Source organism: Lynx rufus, unplaced genomic scaffold (genome assembly GCF_022079265.1).
Source record: "Lynx rufus isolate CCGP_SWC_20201006 ecotype Redwood Valley unplaced genomic scaffold, mLynRuf1.p SCAF_4, whole genome shotgun sequence".
NCBI lineage: Eukaryota > Metazoa > Chordata > Mammalia > Carnivora > Felidae > Lynx > Lynx rufus.
This window is the reverse complement of record NW_025814856.1, coordinates 74,831,177-74,846,858: the sequence shown is the minus strand read 5'-3', so window position 1 is coordinate 74,846,858 and position 15,682 is coordinate 74,831,177. Positions and strand designations below refer to the sequence as shown.

Here is a 15,682-nt window from a genome sequence, read left to right as displayed (position 1 = left end):
GAGGGGCAGAGAGAGGGAGATAGAGAATCCCAAGCAGGCTCCATGCTGTCAGCACAGAGCCCCACGCAGGGCTCAAACTCATGAACCGTGAGATTGTGACCTGAACTAAAATCAAGAGTCAGATGCTTAACTGAGCCCCCCAGGCACCCCGTTTCTGGATATTTCGAAAGAAATTCCAGCTCTCATGTCACTTCACTTACAAACACTTCGGGATGCACCTCCAATAGGTGAAGGTGATTTTTGTTCACACATATGACATCATACCTAACAAACCTAAAAATTCCTTCAGATTGTCTAATACCTAGTCTGTATTCAAAATTTTGCTGTTTTCTCCCCCCAAAAGTCTCTTTTTCATTTGTTTCTGTTGGGATCCAAATACGGTCCACACACCGTATTTTATTGCATGTTCCAGTCTTTTATAAATTTTTATGTTAGAATGATTTTAGATTTACAGGCACGTTGCCAAGATTGCACAGAGTTCCCGCATACCCTTCTCCCAGCTACTCCCAGGTTATGTTAACATAACCAGGGTACTCTTGTCACAAGGAATAAATTAACACTGGTACAAAACAGTTAAGCTACAGACTACGTGAGATCTCACCACTGTTCCCCCTTTATCTATTTCACGGTCTAATCTGGAACCCGCACTGAACTTAATCTTCACGTCTCCTCTGTCCCCTCCAGTCAATGACAGTTCCTAACAGAGATGACCGGAAAGCGTCGGGGCACAGGCCTCGTGGCAGAGAAGGCAGTCAGTGTGAGCTCCCCCCTTTCCCTCACCGGCAATATGTCTAAGTCCCACTCATCTTCCCCGCCATCCTCTTTGCAGTCGGTAGGCCATTGGCATACAAAATGGTGGGTCTTACATTCATTCAAAAGACATGAGGTTGTCGACCAAGGCGTGGTGAAACACACACAGCTGGGAGGGCGATTTGGCAGGGTCTATTAAAATAGAAAACGTACGGGCCCTAATGCTCACAACACTCCCTTTCTCTGTGTCTCACTAAAGAAACACTCTCACGTGTGCCCAGAGTCATGTTCAAGGTGGTTCCCTGCAGCAATGTTCACTGGAGAAGCACCAGGAACCACTTGTCTAGGAGCAGAGGTGTGGTTAAACAAAACATAACACAGTCATACAATACAGTGCGTTTACAATAGTGTAAAGGAACATGGGGAACCTGGGCAGCTCAGCCGGTTGAGCGTCCAACTCTTGGTTTCCAACCGGATCATGATCCCAGGGCCGTGGGATCAAGTCCCGGGTTGGGCTCTGGGCTGAACATAGACCTTGCTTGAGATTCTTTCTCTCTCTCTCTCTTTCTCTCTCTCTGCCCCTCCCCTGCTTGCTCGTGCTCTCTCGCTCTCTGGCTCTGTCAAAAAAAAAAAAAAAAAAAAGTTCAACAGTGTAAAGGAACAGACTACAACTATTTGTCAGCCTAAGAAGTTCTCTAAGCCTGTGTGGCTCAGTCCATTAAACGTCTGATTCATTTTCAGCTCAAGTCATGATCTCATGGTTTGTGAGTTGGAGCCACACATCTGGCTCTGCACTGAGCGTGAGAAGCCTGCCTGGGATCCTCTCTCTCTCCCTCTCTCTCTACTCTTTCCCCGCTCACACTCTGTCTCTTAAAAATAAACTTTAAAAAAATTCTCTAAAATATCCTTAATTCAAAAATGCATCTTGCACTGTGATACAAACAGTATAACTTTTTTGTAAAACCCATATATGAAACAGCACCATATACATCCTTTGAGTTTGTATATCTTGAGAAAAGCATTTTTTAAAAATCTAGATTATATACCTCATATACATAATAATGGTTATCACTGGGCAGATGGTGGAAAAGGAAAGGATTCAGGGATTGAAACTTTATCTAATTTATTTTACCATATTTAAATAAGGAATGCATTTGGGGCACCTGAGTGACTCGATTAAGTGCCCAACTTCGGCTCAGGTCACCATCTCACGGTTTGTGAGTTCGAGCCCTGCATCAGGCTCTGTGCCGACAGCTCAGAGCCTGGAACCTGCTTCAGATTCTGTGTCTCCTTCCCTCTCTGCCCCAGCCCTGCTCACACTCTCTCTCTCTCTCTCTCTCTCTCAAAAATAAACAAACATTAAAAAAATTTTTTTAATAAATAAATAAGAAATGCATTCAGGTACTACTTACATAACTGAAATTAATCTTTAAAGCATATGATCACACATATCCAACAAAGGCCTTATATCAAGAATATATAAAGAATTCTCAAAGCTCAACAGTAACACACAAACCCCAATTAGGAAACGGACAAGAGACATAAACAGGTATTACACTAGATGGCAAACACATGAAAAGATGTTCATCATCATTAGCCATTAAGAAAATGCAAATTAAAGACACTGTCAAGATAATGAAAAGATAAGCCACAGACAGGGAGAAAATACTTCCAAAAGGCACATCTGTTAAAAGATTGTTATCCAAAAACATGCAAAGAACACTTAACATTTAACAATAAGAAAACAGGGGCACCGGGGTGGTCCATTCGGGTTAAGTGTCTGACTCTTGATTTCAGCTCCGGTCATGTTCTCATAGTTCCCTGCATCAGCTCTGTGTTGACAGCTTAGAGCCTGCTTGGAATTCTCCCCCTCTCTCTGCCCCTCCCCTGCTCACTCTCTCTCTTTCTCTCAAAAATAAATAAATAAACAAACATTTTTTTAAAAATAAGAAAACAATTCAGTTACAAAATGGGCCAGAGACCTTAACGGACACCTCACCACAGAAGACATACAGATGGCAAATAAGGATATGAAAAGATGCTGCACGTCGTGTATGTCACCAAGGAAATGCAAGTTAAACCAAGGAGCTACCACTACCCGCCTATTAGAGTGGCCAAGATCTGGCACATTGACAACACCAAGTGCTGGTGAGGATGGGGAACAGAAAGAACCCTCATTCACTGCTGCAAATGCAAAACGGAACAGCCACTTTGAGCCCAGCGATTAATTTTATAACTATTATTCTAAATTCTTGTTCTGTTATATGGCTTAAATCGTTTTTGATCAGTTCGTTAGCTGTCACTACTTCCTGGAGTTTCTCTTGAGGGGAGTTCTTCCGTTTCGTCATTTTGGGTAGTCCCTAGGGTGGCTTCAAACTGCAGGGCACTTCCCCTGTGCTGTCTGGAGTAACTTGTGTTGGTGGGCGGGGCTGCAGTCAGACCCGATATCTGCCCCCAGCCCACCGCTGGGACCACAGTCAGACTGGTGTGTACCTTCTCTTCCCCTCTCCCAGGGGCAGGACTCACTGTGGAGTGGTGTGGCCCCTGTCTGGGCTACTTGCACACTGCCAGGCTTGTGGTGCTGCTTCGATGGGATCTGGTGTATTAGCCGGGGTGGATCCGCAAGGTGCACAGGGGTGGGAGGGGCAAGCTTAGCTCTCTTTGCCCATCGGAGGTCCCCTGTGGGAGGGGGAGAACAACCACTTTGAAAGACAGTTTGGTGGTTCTTACAAATCTAACTATCCTCATGCCATGCAATCCAACAATTGTGTTCCTTGGTATATACCCAGAGAAGCTGAAAACTTACATCCACACCAAAACCTGCACTTGGATGTTTACGATAGCTTTATTTTTATTTTTAAGTTTATGTGTTCATTTTGAGAGAGATGTGGGGGGAGGAGGGCAGAGACAGGGAGAAAGAGAATCCCAAGCAGGTTCCATGCTATCAGCACAGAGCCCTGCAGAGCCCTTTGTGGGGCCTGAACTCACGAACTGTGAGATCATGACCTGAGCCAAAACCAAGAGTTGGACACTTAACCGACTGAGCCACCTAGGTGTCCCACAGCAGCTTTATTTATTTATTTACTTATTTATTTTAATGTTTATTTATTTTTGAGAGAGAGAGACAGAGCATGAGCAGGGGAGGGGCACGGAGAGAGGGAGACACAGAAAGTGAAGCAAGCTTCAGATTCCAAACTGACAGCACAGAGCCCGATGCGGAGCTCAAACTCACGAGCCATGAGATCAGGAGCTGAGCCAAAGTCAGACTGACTGAGCCACCCAGGTGCCTCACAGCAGGTTAATTTTTAATTGCCAAAACTTGGAAGCAACTATGATGTCCTTTGATAGGGGAATGGATACATAAACTGTGGCACCTCCAATAGTGGAGTATTCGGTTCTAAAGAAAAATGAGCCTGGAGGAGCCTTGAATGCACACTACTAAGTGAAAGAAGCCAACTTGGAAAGAGTACATATTGTATAATTCCAACTACATGACACTCTGGAAGAGGTAAAAAATAGTTAAAAGATCAGTGGTTGCCAGGGTTTAGAGAGGAGGGGTGAATGAACAGGCAGAGCACAAATGATTTTTAGGGCAGTGAAAATATTCTGTATGATACCATAGTGATGGATACATATCATTATAAATTTGTTCAAACCCATAGAATGTACAACACCACGAGTGAAACCTAACGTAAACTCTGGATTCTGGGTCATAATGATGCATCAATGTAGCTTCATCAATGGTAATAAATGTACCGCTCTTGTGGGGATTGTTGGTAATGAAGGAGGCTATGCACCTGTAGGGGCAGGAAGTATACGTCTCTTAATTTTGGACCTAAAACTGCTCTAAAAAATAAAGTCTATTTTAAAAATGCATGGAAGTGATCCCTGGGTGGCTCTGTCGGGTAAATGGCTGACTCGGCTCAGGTCATGATCTGATGGTTTGTGGGTTAGAGCCCTGAATCGGGCACTGAACAGACAATGCAGAGCCTGCTTGGGATTCTCTCTCTCTACCCCTCTCACATTCTCTCTCTTTCTCTCAAAATAAATAAACGTTCAATTCAATTCAATTCAAATGCGTGGAAAAAAACCTCTCTATCTGCAGATGACATGATTTTGTATATAGAAAATCCAGAAGGATCCATTGAAAACTATTACAACTAATAAATTCAGCAAGGTTGAGAATACAACATCAATATGCAAAAATCAGTTGTATTTCTATATACTAGCAATGAACAATCTGAAACTGAAAATAAGAACAACAATTTCATTTACAATAGTGTCAAAAGAGTAAAATACTTACGGATAAACCTAACAAAAGAAATGCAAAATGTATGGTTTGAAAACTTAAAAAAAATTGTTGGAAGAAATTAAATACAAACTAAATAAATGAAAAGACATCCTGTGTTCATGGGTTAGAAGATTTAATATTGCTAAGATGGCAGTACTTTCTAAAATGATCTACATATTCAATGAAATCCTTATCAAAATCCCTGATTTTTTGCAAGAAGTGATTCTAATATTCATATGTAAATTCAAAAAATTCAGGATAGCCAAAACAATCTTGCAAAAAGAACAAAGTCCTGATTTTATTATATTTTATTATTGATTTCTTTAGAGAAGGAGAGAGAGAAAGAGCATGGGAGCAGGAGAGAGGGGTGGAGAGAGGGGCAGAGACAGAGAGAGAGAATTCATGCTTAGTGTGGAACCCAACACGGGCTAGATGCCATGACCCCGGGATCATGACCTGAGCTGAAATCAAGAGTTGAAAGCTCAACCCACTGGACCACCCAGGCACCCCCAAAGTCCTGATTTTAAAATGTATTACAAAGCTAGTGTAATCAAGACTGTGTGGAAGGCATAAGAATAGACAAATCGATCAATGGAATAGAATGAAGAATCGCTTGCAGTCAATCTATTTTGGACAAGGGTGCCAAGACAAATCAAAGGGAAAGAATAGTTTTTCAACGAAATAGTGCTGGGACAACTGGATATCCACATACAAAAGAATGAAATTGAACTCTGTTCATACCATACAAAAACATTAACTTGAAATGGATCAATGACCTAAACATAAGGGCTAAAACAACAAAAGTCTTAGAAGAAAATACAGACATAAATCTTCATAACCTTGGATTAGGCAAAGGCTTCTAAAGCTATAAGACAAAAAACATATACAACAATAGAAAAGTATATAGATAAATTGAACTTCATCAAAATTAAAATCTTTCGTGCTTCAAAGAATACCACCAGGAAAGCATAAAGAATGGAAGAAGATATTTGCAAATCGTATATTTAAGGGACTTGTACCTAGATTATATGAAAAACTCATACAACATAACAATAAAAAAATGAATGACCCAATTTAAAAATGGACAAAGGATCCAAGCAGACATTTCTTCCAAAGAAGATATGCAAATGGTCATTAAGCAAATGAAAGGTACTCAATGTCTTTAGTCACTGGAGAAATTAAAATCAAAACCACAATGAGGGGCACCTAGCTGGCTCAGTGGGTGGGGCGTGCAATTTTTGATCCCAGTGTCATGGGCTCAAGCCTCACATTAAGTGTAGAGATTACTTAAAAATAAAATCTTAAAAAAAAAAAAAATCATAAGATCCTACTTCACACCCACCAGGATGGCTATAATCAAAAAGACATAATAACAAGTGTTGGTGAAGATGTAGGGAAATTAGAACCCTCATACACTGCTGGTAAGAACGTAAAATAGTATAGCTGCTTTGGAAAACAGTTTGGTGGGTCCTGAAAAGATTAAACATAGAGTGACCATATAATCTGGCAATTCCACTCCTAGATGGAATAGCTGAAAAAAATGAAAACGTATATCCACACAAACACTTGTATGTAAATGTTCATAGTAACATTGTTCTTAATAGCCAAAAGTGGAAACAACCAATCGATTCATAATAACCAATCAATTCAATCAATTCATAGTAGCCAATCAATTCAATCAATAAAATAGCCAATCAATTCAACCAATTCATAATAGCCAAAAGTGGAAACAACTGATAAGTGGATAAACAAAGGTGCTATATCCACTCCATGGAACATTATTCAGCAATAAAAATGAATAAAGTACTGATGCCCACTGCAGCATGGATGAACCTTGATGAAATTATCCTCAGCGCAAGAAGCCAAATTACAAAGGGCTAAAATTATATGATTATAAGTATGATATGATTTCTTTTGTATGAAATGTCCAGAACAGGCAGATCTCTATGGACAGAAAGCAGATCAGTGATCAGTAGTTGCTTGGAGCTGAGGGTTTGGGAGAAATAAGGGATAAGTGCTGACTGGTAGAAAGTTTCTTTTTGGGGTGACAAAAAGGCTTTACCTTGACTGTGGTGATGGTTGTAGAACTCTTTTAATATATTAAAAACCATTGATGGGGCGCCTGGGTGGCTCAGTCGGTTAAGCGTCCGACTTCAGCTCGGGTCACGATCTCGCGGTCCGTGAGTTCGAGCCCCGCGTCGGGCTCTGGGCTGATGGCTCGGAGCCTGGAGCCTGCTTCATATTCTGTGTCTCCCTCTCTCTCTGCCCCTCCCCCGTTCATGCTCTGTCTCTCTCTGTCTCAAAAATAAATAAAAGTTAAAAAGAAAATAAAAAAAAAAACCATTGAACTCTACACTTTAAATGAATGAATTATATGGTCTATACAAGTTGCATACACAAATGAATTCAGATTAAAAAAGAAGTGATGGAAAACTGAATAAGAACTGAAGAAGAACAGTAATATGCCAGGGTCAATGTCCTGGTTTTGAAACTATACTACAGCCAAATAGGATATCACTAGTGGGGGGGAGTGAGGTGAAGGGTACACGGACTCTCTGTACTAATTTTACAGTGTCCTGTGAGCCCATAATCATTTCAGGATAAAAGTTTTAAGATAAAATAGAATTTCCCAAAATCAGAATGCTCTCTCTCCTGAGAAATGATGATTTCTCCATTGCTAGAGTTTTAAAAACGTTGTGACTCTGAATCAGGATCGCAAAAAATATATAGTTCGTTCATTCATTCGAGGGCTGGTGATCAATAAGGCTTTTCTAGGGCAAATTTGGACTGGCTGCTATACAAGCCTAGGTACCCCTCCTCTATTTCCTAGGCCTGCAATGTGTGATCTGGAATGTGGAATTCTCCCAAAGGGCCTGGAAGGGCCACCTGTCCTCAGGGTTCCAAGGCTGACACAATATCTCAGTTCAGCTCTCCCTGAGCAAACCCTTCTCAGTTCAACCCCAGCTCTTAGGAAATGAAGCTGGGAGTGGTGGGGTGTGGGGAGCAGCTCTCTCCAGAAGCATCTCTGATAAGAAGCAGAGCGACTTCCCGCTCCAGGAGCCATGTGAAGATAGAGACTGAGTCTTACTCTTGAATATCCCCTGCCTAGTGCTTTGCCCAAAACAAGAGAACTGGCTTGTGGATAGAGACCTCTTGAAGTTCCCTCTCGAAGCCAGTGGGTCTCAATTCTGACTACGCATTAGAGCTCTGAAAACATGCTCTATATCCAGAGCAGTTAAATCAGATGTTTTTGTTTTTCTTGCTTTCCTATTTCATAGCATCCTCAATGTCATTCTTACATCAGGCTCAGTGATGAGCTTCTGAGGGATGTTTCTGACTATGACCTTCAGTAGAGAGCAGCACCCATCAGTCCCGAGGAGGGTTTGCTTAAACATGATGTCAACTCGATATCCAGTTTGGGGCTTATCTAAGCTTCCACCAGTTTATTTTATCTATTTTATTTATTTATTATTTAAAAAAATTTTTTTAACGTTTATTTATTATTGAGAGACAGAGACAGACAGAGCATGAGCATGGGGGGTGGGGCAGAGAGAGGAGGAGACACAGAATCCGAAACAGGCTCCAGGCTCTGAGCTGTCAGCACAGAGCCCAACACAGGGCTCGAACCTACAAACCGCAAGATCATGACCTGAGCCGAAGTCAGACACTTAACTGACTGAGCCACCCAGGCACACCTATTTTATCTATTTTAATGTACATGTTAGCAAGCCCTCTTGCTCAACTATAAACCCCAGCTGTTAAAGCCAGAAGTAGACAGGACCACTTAACTCATGCTCTAACTGCAACCCATTGTTCTTATTTCTTATTGCACTTTCTTGAGGCATTGAAGAAGATGTTTTGCAATGACCAGAACATTCCAACTGCCGTGTCAGGAAAGCCCTGATAGCAACGGAATGCCTAGAAGACCACACCCTCCACGTCCCCGCCCCTGCCTACGATCCCATGCTGAACACACACTACCATCCCCCGCTGTGGTCACTTGCTCTCTGCCTGCTCTCTTGCACCTCCCCCTGCTCCCAGCACCTGAAATAAATCTTTCTCTCTTTCTCTTTTCCAAACCCTTGTCTCTTGAGTTATTGGCTTCTCTTGTGACAGGCTTATCCGAGTTTGGTCAGCAACAGGGTTGGCAAACCCAGCCAGGAGCTATGTGTCCAGCTCCCTGGGTTCTCCAGGACAGGGCAGTTCAGCTTGCCAGCACCAGGGCTCACCTGCTCATTTCCTGAGTTAGTGGCTGTGATAGGTCATTGGGTAACACTTACACATAGAAAGCATAAGCCCCAAATACCAAAAGTGGTACAGTGAGAAGGAAGTCTACTTCCCACCTTGACTCCCCAGAGGCCACCGTTTGTACCAGCTCATGTTTCTTCCCAGACAACACACCCGTATAACCTTAGTAGAGATGCATCTTACAACTCTCGTGTGCTTTGGTGTGTTGTAAATCGTTCTGAAAAGAAAGATACATTTAGGAGTGACAGTAAAACCTTGGATTGCGAGTAACTGTTCTGCGAGTGTTCCGCAAGACGAGCAAACGTTTCTAATAAATTTCAGCTTGATGAAGGAGCGGTGTCTCGCAATACGAGTAGTACGTGTCGCCGAAGGTCACGGGATCACAACTGAGCTGAAGGTGCTTGGAATTCGCTTTGATACACAAGTGCTTTGGATCACAAGCATGTTTCTGGAACGAATTATGCTCGCAAACCACGGTTGTACTGTACTGCACTCTATCTACTTCACAGTGTATATTTGCCTGGTAAAAAGCTCTGTTTCTCAAACTTATTTGAACCCAGAACTCTTCTTTTGGAGAAGAGTCTTTTTTTTTTTTTTGAGAGAGAGAGAGAAAGGGCACGAGTGAGGGGCAGAGAGAGAGACAGAGAGAAGTGGGGCTCACCTGGGGCTCGTGATTTTTTACCTGATGTGGGGCTCGTGCTCACTTGAGGAAGATTCTTAAAGGCATTTTCTGACACCACATATAGGAGAATGCTCATGTGGCAGGGTCCTGTTTGATAAATTAGCGAACATGTCTTCATTCCTGGTCACTCCTGGGCCTTTGACCTTTCCCCTAATAGGGCATCGGCATAGCATTCTGGGCTCACGACCCCAGAGAAAGGAGGAGTACAGCAACACAAAAAAATGTCCATTCTGGATTTCTCACTTTCAGATTACATCCTTGGGACAACAGGATGAGAGATAAAGGCTTTGAGTTTCAAAAGTCAAAGCCCTAAGGGACTTGGGGCCGGCAGTTTATGACAGAAATCACAGATTTGGATGGCTGTAAGGGAATAACTTTTTCCCTGCCTTAGGAAACCCTCTGAATTGAGGAAGGGAGAAAAATATCAGAACAAGATTAGGCACCGGTGAGTGTCCCAGAGAAAGGGAGGACATGATAGAATCCCCAGAGAAGTTTGCTACCTCCCCTTGGTAACTCCGAGGGGAAACCAAACCCCACGGGGAAGTCCCAAGTCCAGGATGGCACAAAGTGTCTTAATGAGAACTGGGTTTTGCCGCACCGGGTAGAAACTCCACAATAAGGGATTTATACACTTTGAAATTTCCTTTATCTTTAAACAAATTATTTTAATTCCAATATAGTTCACACACAATGTTATATTCGTTTCAGGTGTACAATGTAGTGATTCTGCACTTGCATACATCACCCAGTGGTCGTCACTGAAGGTGCCCTCCTTCATCCCCACCACCTGTTTCCTCCAGCCCCCCACCTCCCTCCTCTGCTAACCACCAGTTTGTTCTCTACAGTTAAGATTCTGGGTTTTTTGGTCTCTCTTCCCACCCCCACCCCTCGTTCACTTGTTTTGTTCTTAAATTCCACACATGAGTGAAATCATATGGTATTTGTCTTTCCCTAACTGGCTTATTTCACTTAGCACTATACTGTCTAGATCTATCCATAAAAATATGAAACGCTTCATGAATTTGCATATGTCATCTTGGCTCAGGGGCCATGCTAATCTTTGCATGGTTTCCGATTTTAGTTCTGATTTTTAGTATATCAAAGCGAACACTAAAACTTATTTCTCGTTAACGTAAAAGTCCGGGTTGGTCATCCAGGGCTAGAAGCGTGCTCCACATTGTGAAGAACCCAGGTACCTCCATGTTGTTGCTTTGTCTCCCAAGGCCTCAACATCAGATTTCCAGTTCTGGGCAATAGGATCGAGGAAGAGACAGCGAAAAGACAAAGGGAACCCACATGCTGTTTCCTAAGAAAGGTCTATGGAAGCTCCCATATATTTCTATCACATTCATTTCACAGGAAATTACTCGCCTGGTGTTATGGGTTGAATTATGTCCCTCACAAAGATACGCTGAAGTCCTAACCCCCATACCTGTGAGTATGACCTCATTTGGAAATAAGATCTTTGCAGATGTAATCAGTTTAAGATGAAGTCATTAAGGGTGGGCCCTAATCCAATATGACTGATGTCCTTGTAAGAAGAGAGAGAGACACGGACACTGGGAGAAGACAACATGTGATGCTGGAGACAGATGTGGCTTTCAAGTGGGATTACGATGTGAGGAAAGCTGTATTCTAAGGAGACTATCTCCTCACTATGTCATTACAATTCTTAGTGGCTGGCGAAGGAGCCAGCAGGGGCCGGATCTTGAAGGACCTCGAATAGCAGGCTTAGAAGGCCTCCGAGGGTGGAAAATATCTGCAATGAGATGCCTTCGCTTACTCTTTGAGAGGATCCTGAGACAAGGTCACACGCAGAAGGAAGGCCATCAGCAGACCTTTCTGTCTTCCTTTGGTCCATGTGTTCCGTAAATGAGCAAAAGATGGCCTTCGTGTATGGGTCCCTAGGTCGTTCATTTCTTCACTGCGGGCTGAGACCCCTTAGCTCAAGAGCCCACCAGCACAAAACTCAAGTTTTTACACACCCTCTTATTTTATTTTATTTTAATTTTTTTTTAATGTTTATTTATTTTTGACAGAGAGAGACAGAGCATGAGTGGGGGAGGGACAGAGAGAGAGGGAGACACAGAATGGGAAGCAGGCTCCAGGCTCTGAGCTGTCAGCACAGAGCCCGATGCGGGGCTCGAACTCAAGAACCACAAGATCATGACCTGAGCCGAAGTCGGACGCTCAACCGACTGAGCCACCCAGGCGCCCCAGACACCCTCTTATTTAAAAAGTAACTCAAACAAGCAGATTTTTAGCCATTTAGAGTCTGTCTGCTTTGCATACTTTGCAAGACACAGCTCACCCCATATCTGTGAGCCAGAGATAAGATAGAGCCTGACAGTTATAAGACCCCAAGCTGCTCTTTGACCCAGACACTCCCCACCATGTTGCTGAACATGTAAGCCCCTCTCTGCATCCCATATCCCCCCCTCTTCTGGATGGGAAGGATCCCTCTCATTTGCTCGCTTTAAACTTCTTATGTCTCATGCTGTCAGAGACTTGCTCTGGAATGTAATCCTGTTCGAGAACAACCCTGTTAAAACTTGTGTGTTACTGCCTCTCATGATCATATGTTTGTCCTTGGCCAGTCCCAAGTCCCTCGAACCTTGACACCATACCCCTCTGACTCCTTCCTGAGACTGCAGCTCAGGGTAGGGCTGAGGCTTGAACACAGGCCCTGTTCTTCCTAGGTGAATCCTCTGATTTGACCAAAGGGGAGAGAACATACTGGGTGGAGGGGATGGATACTAGCCAGGGACCTGGAGATGTGGCCCTGAGGCTCTGTCCTTAGCTCTAGGGAAGGGCAGTTTTCAGGATATGGCCAGGATGCCATCAAGAAAGGGTACACTCCTTAGTGAAAACCCAGACAGTGAAAAACACATACTGCATGGTATCACTTACATGTGGAATATTAAATTTTTATTATTTTTTTTTTTAGAGAGAGAGAGAGAAAGCATGTGAGTGGGGGAGAGGGGAAGAGGAAGAGGGAGAGAGAGAGAGAGAGAGACCCCCAAGCCCATGGATCCTGATGCGGGGCTCAATCCCACAACCCTGGGACCATGACCTGAGCCAAAATCAAGAGTCATTGGATGCTCAACCAACTGAGCCACCCAGGTGCCCCTATAGGTGGAATCTTAAAAAAAAAAAAAAGTCAAACTCATAGAAACAGAGTAGAAAATTGGTTGCCAGGGGCTGGGATGTGGGGGAAATAGGGAGAGGCTGGTAAAGGAGTATAAACTTTCAGCCATAAGATAAGCTATGAGTAAGTTCTGAGGACCTAATATAAAACATGGTGACTAGAGTTGAAAATACTGTATTGTATAATCGAAATTTGCTAGGAGAGTAAACTGTAAATGTTCTCTCATGAAAGAAAGAAAGAAAGAAAGAAAGAAAAAGAAAGAAAGAAAGAAAGAGTGGTGAATATGTTAATTAACTAAATGGGGGAATCCTTCCACAAATACATATATCAAATCACTGAAATGTACACTTCAAATATCTTAAAATTGTATATGTTGATTATACCTCAACAAAGCTGAAATTAAAAAAAAAATAGGGCCACATCTGGTCATGATCTCTTCACTATGTTCAGTACAACGATCACTTATAGAGCAGAGTCTAGGTATTAGAGTCTTTCCAGCAGGTTCGAATGTGCCCTAGAATATTACCTCCTTGAGGGCAGGAACTTTGTGGTCTTATGCATTACTGTATCCCCAGTTCTTGGAACAAGGCCTGCCTCACAGCTGGCCCTTAACATCTACTGAGAAAGGGAGGGGCGGAGGAATGATTGACTTCCCTCCAGGGACCCTCTCCAAGCTGGGTTGAGCCAGGTTCTGGTTTGAGCCAGTCTTCTAAGGAACAGCCCCAGAACCTTCTGGGCCCAACGAATGGTTGACAAAGACACCCCCCTTCCTCACCCCAACCACAAATACCAGTGAGGAGATGCCTGTCACATAGGAATGTCCACTCTGGCCTCTGCGGCTTACAGACCCACATTTTCCACTGTCTGCTGGCCACCTCCAGCAGGAGGAAGTGGAGACAGGCTTCATATGACTCGGCTCCGGCCAATCCCTTCCCTCCCCCATGTACACCTCAGTTAGCTGAGTAGACTTCTGTGTCCAGACTTCTGTGTCCCTCCTCCACCCTCCCTATCAAGAAAAGTCCTCCCACCCTTACCTCCCGTTGCTACCTGAATCCCATTCAGCCTTTCCAGGCGGAATCAAAAGTCAGCAACCGGATTTCTTAGCGAGGGCTTCTCTGACCGTGCTCCTCTCCCATCCTCCCCCACCCGACGGCCACCGGCGTGGAAACCCAAGGCAGGAGGAGCAGTGGGGGGGGGGGGGCAGGTGCATCTGGGGCGAACACGAGAGGAGTGCCTGTGGGACACCCAGCAGGAGAGTAAGCTGTGACTCTTGGACTCCCATTTTACTCCTCATCCCGCACCATCCTTCCCAACCCCTGCCCAGAGGCTCCAATCTCCGCGGGGCTCTGCTCTCGGCCAACGCTCACCCAGCTACCGGCGACGTCACAGGAATCCCGCTATCTCATTGGTTGAAATTTCCTCTCCCCCTTGCGTGGGAAGGAGGGGAGCTGTGGTCCCCGGAGTCCTGGGAGGCGGTCTCCGTGGCGACTGCAGCCTGGCAGCAAGGGAGGAACCAACTTGGACCTCCCCGGCCTGCTCTAGGAGACGGGATCCCACCGGCAGAGGCGGCTACTCCCGCAGTGTCTGGAAACCGGAAACCGGATCTTCCCCGCTCTGGCTCCGCCGCACCACCGCAGAAGGGAAGCGCGGTGGGGGAGGCGGGCGTCCAGCCTCCAGCGGGACCGCGAATGTGCTGGTCTCCAGCTTTGTCTGTCTCACAATGGCATCTCCTCTGGGCATGTTTTTCCTGTGTGGATCCGGAGAGAAGGGACTGTCCGCGATGGCCCAAAAGCAGCTTCAGCTTCAAAATTAGAGGTTCTTATTAACTAGAGGAGACTGGATTCTAGACCTGGCATTGTCTCTGGCCTCAGTTTCCTCATCTGTAAAATAGGGATATTGAGGTTTGGCTTGCAGAGCGGGAGTGCAGGGGCATTAGAGCCCCTCTGGGCCTGTGGTTCCAAGCTGGGGGTCTCTCAACTGCCAGGTGTCAGGATGAAGGGACTTGCCCCAGGTCCCAATTTGACAAGTGGCTGAGTCAGAACATAGGTCATTTCCAGCGTTTCTAACCAGCAAGACACTGGGTGATCTTTCAGAGCCTCCATTTCCTCATTCGGGGGCTGAAAAGCGATTCAGTGGAGTGTCCCCAGAATCACGTGAAATCATGGAGAAAAGATATCAAGCACATGGCACTTAATAAATAGTCATTATAGTGTTTTAAATTAATTTTTAGTAAAATGAATTTTTGGAGCATCTGGGTGGCTCAGGCGGTTGAGTGTCCTACTTCAGCTCAGGTTATCATCTCACAGTTCGTGAGTTCCAGGCCCCCTTCCCCGCCCCCTTCCTTCCCTCCGCACCCCCCCCCCCCCCCCCCCCCCCCCGCCTTTCCTGGGCCTTGGGTTCTGTGCTAACAAAGGGCCTGGAGCCTGCTTCGGATTCTGTGTCTCCCTCTCTCTCTGCCCCTTCCCCACTTGTGCTCGCTCTCTCAAAAATAAAAAAAAAAAAATTAAAATTAAAAAAAAAATAAAATAAAATGAATTTTTGTTAAATGCATATTCTGTATTGG

General features: G+C 44.4%; 1 non-coding gene across 1 annotated transcript; it reads right to left on the bottom strand.

Annotated features, from left to right (window-relative positions):
- Window positions 1-10,969: 10,969 nt before the first annotated feature.
- LOC124525230 (U6 spliceosomal RNA) lies at window positions 10,970-11,071 on the bottom strand. The gene has a single exon (XR_006965445.1). It is a non-coding gene; the product is annotated as a U6 spliceosomal RNA (small nuclear RNA).
- Between the last annotated feature and the right edge of the window lie 4,611 nt (window positions 11,072-15,682).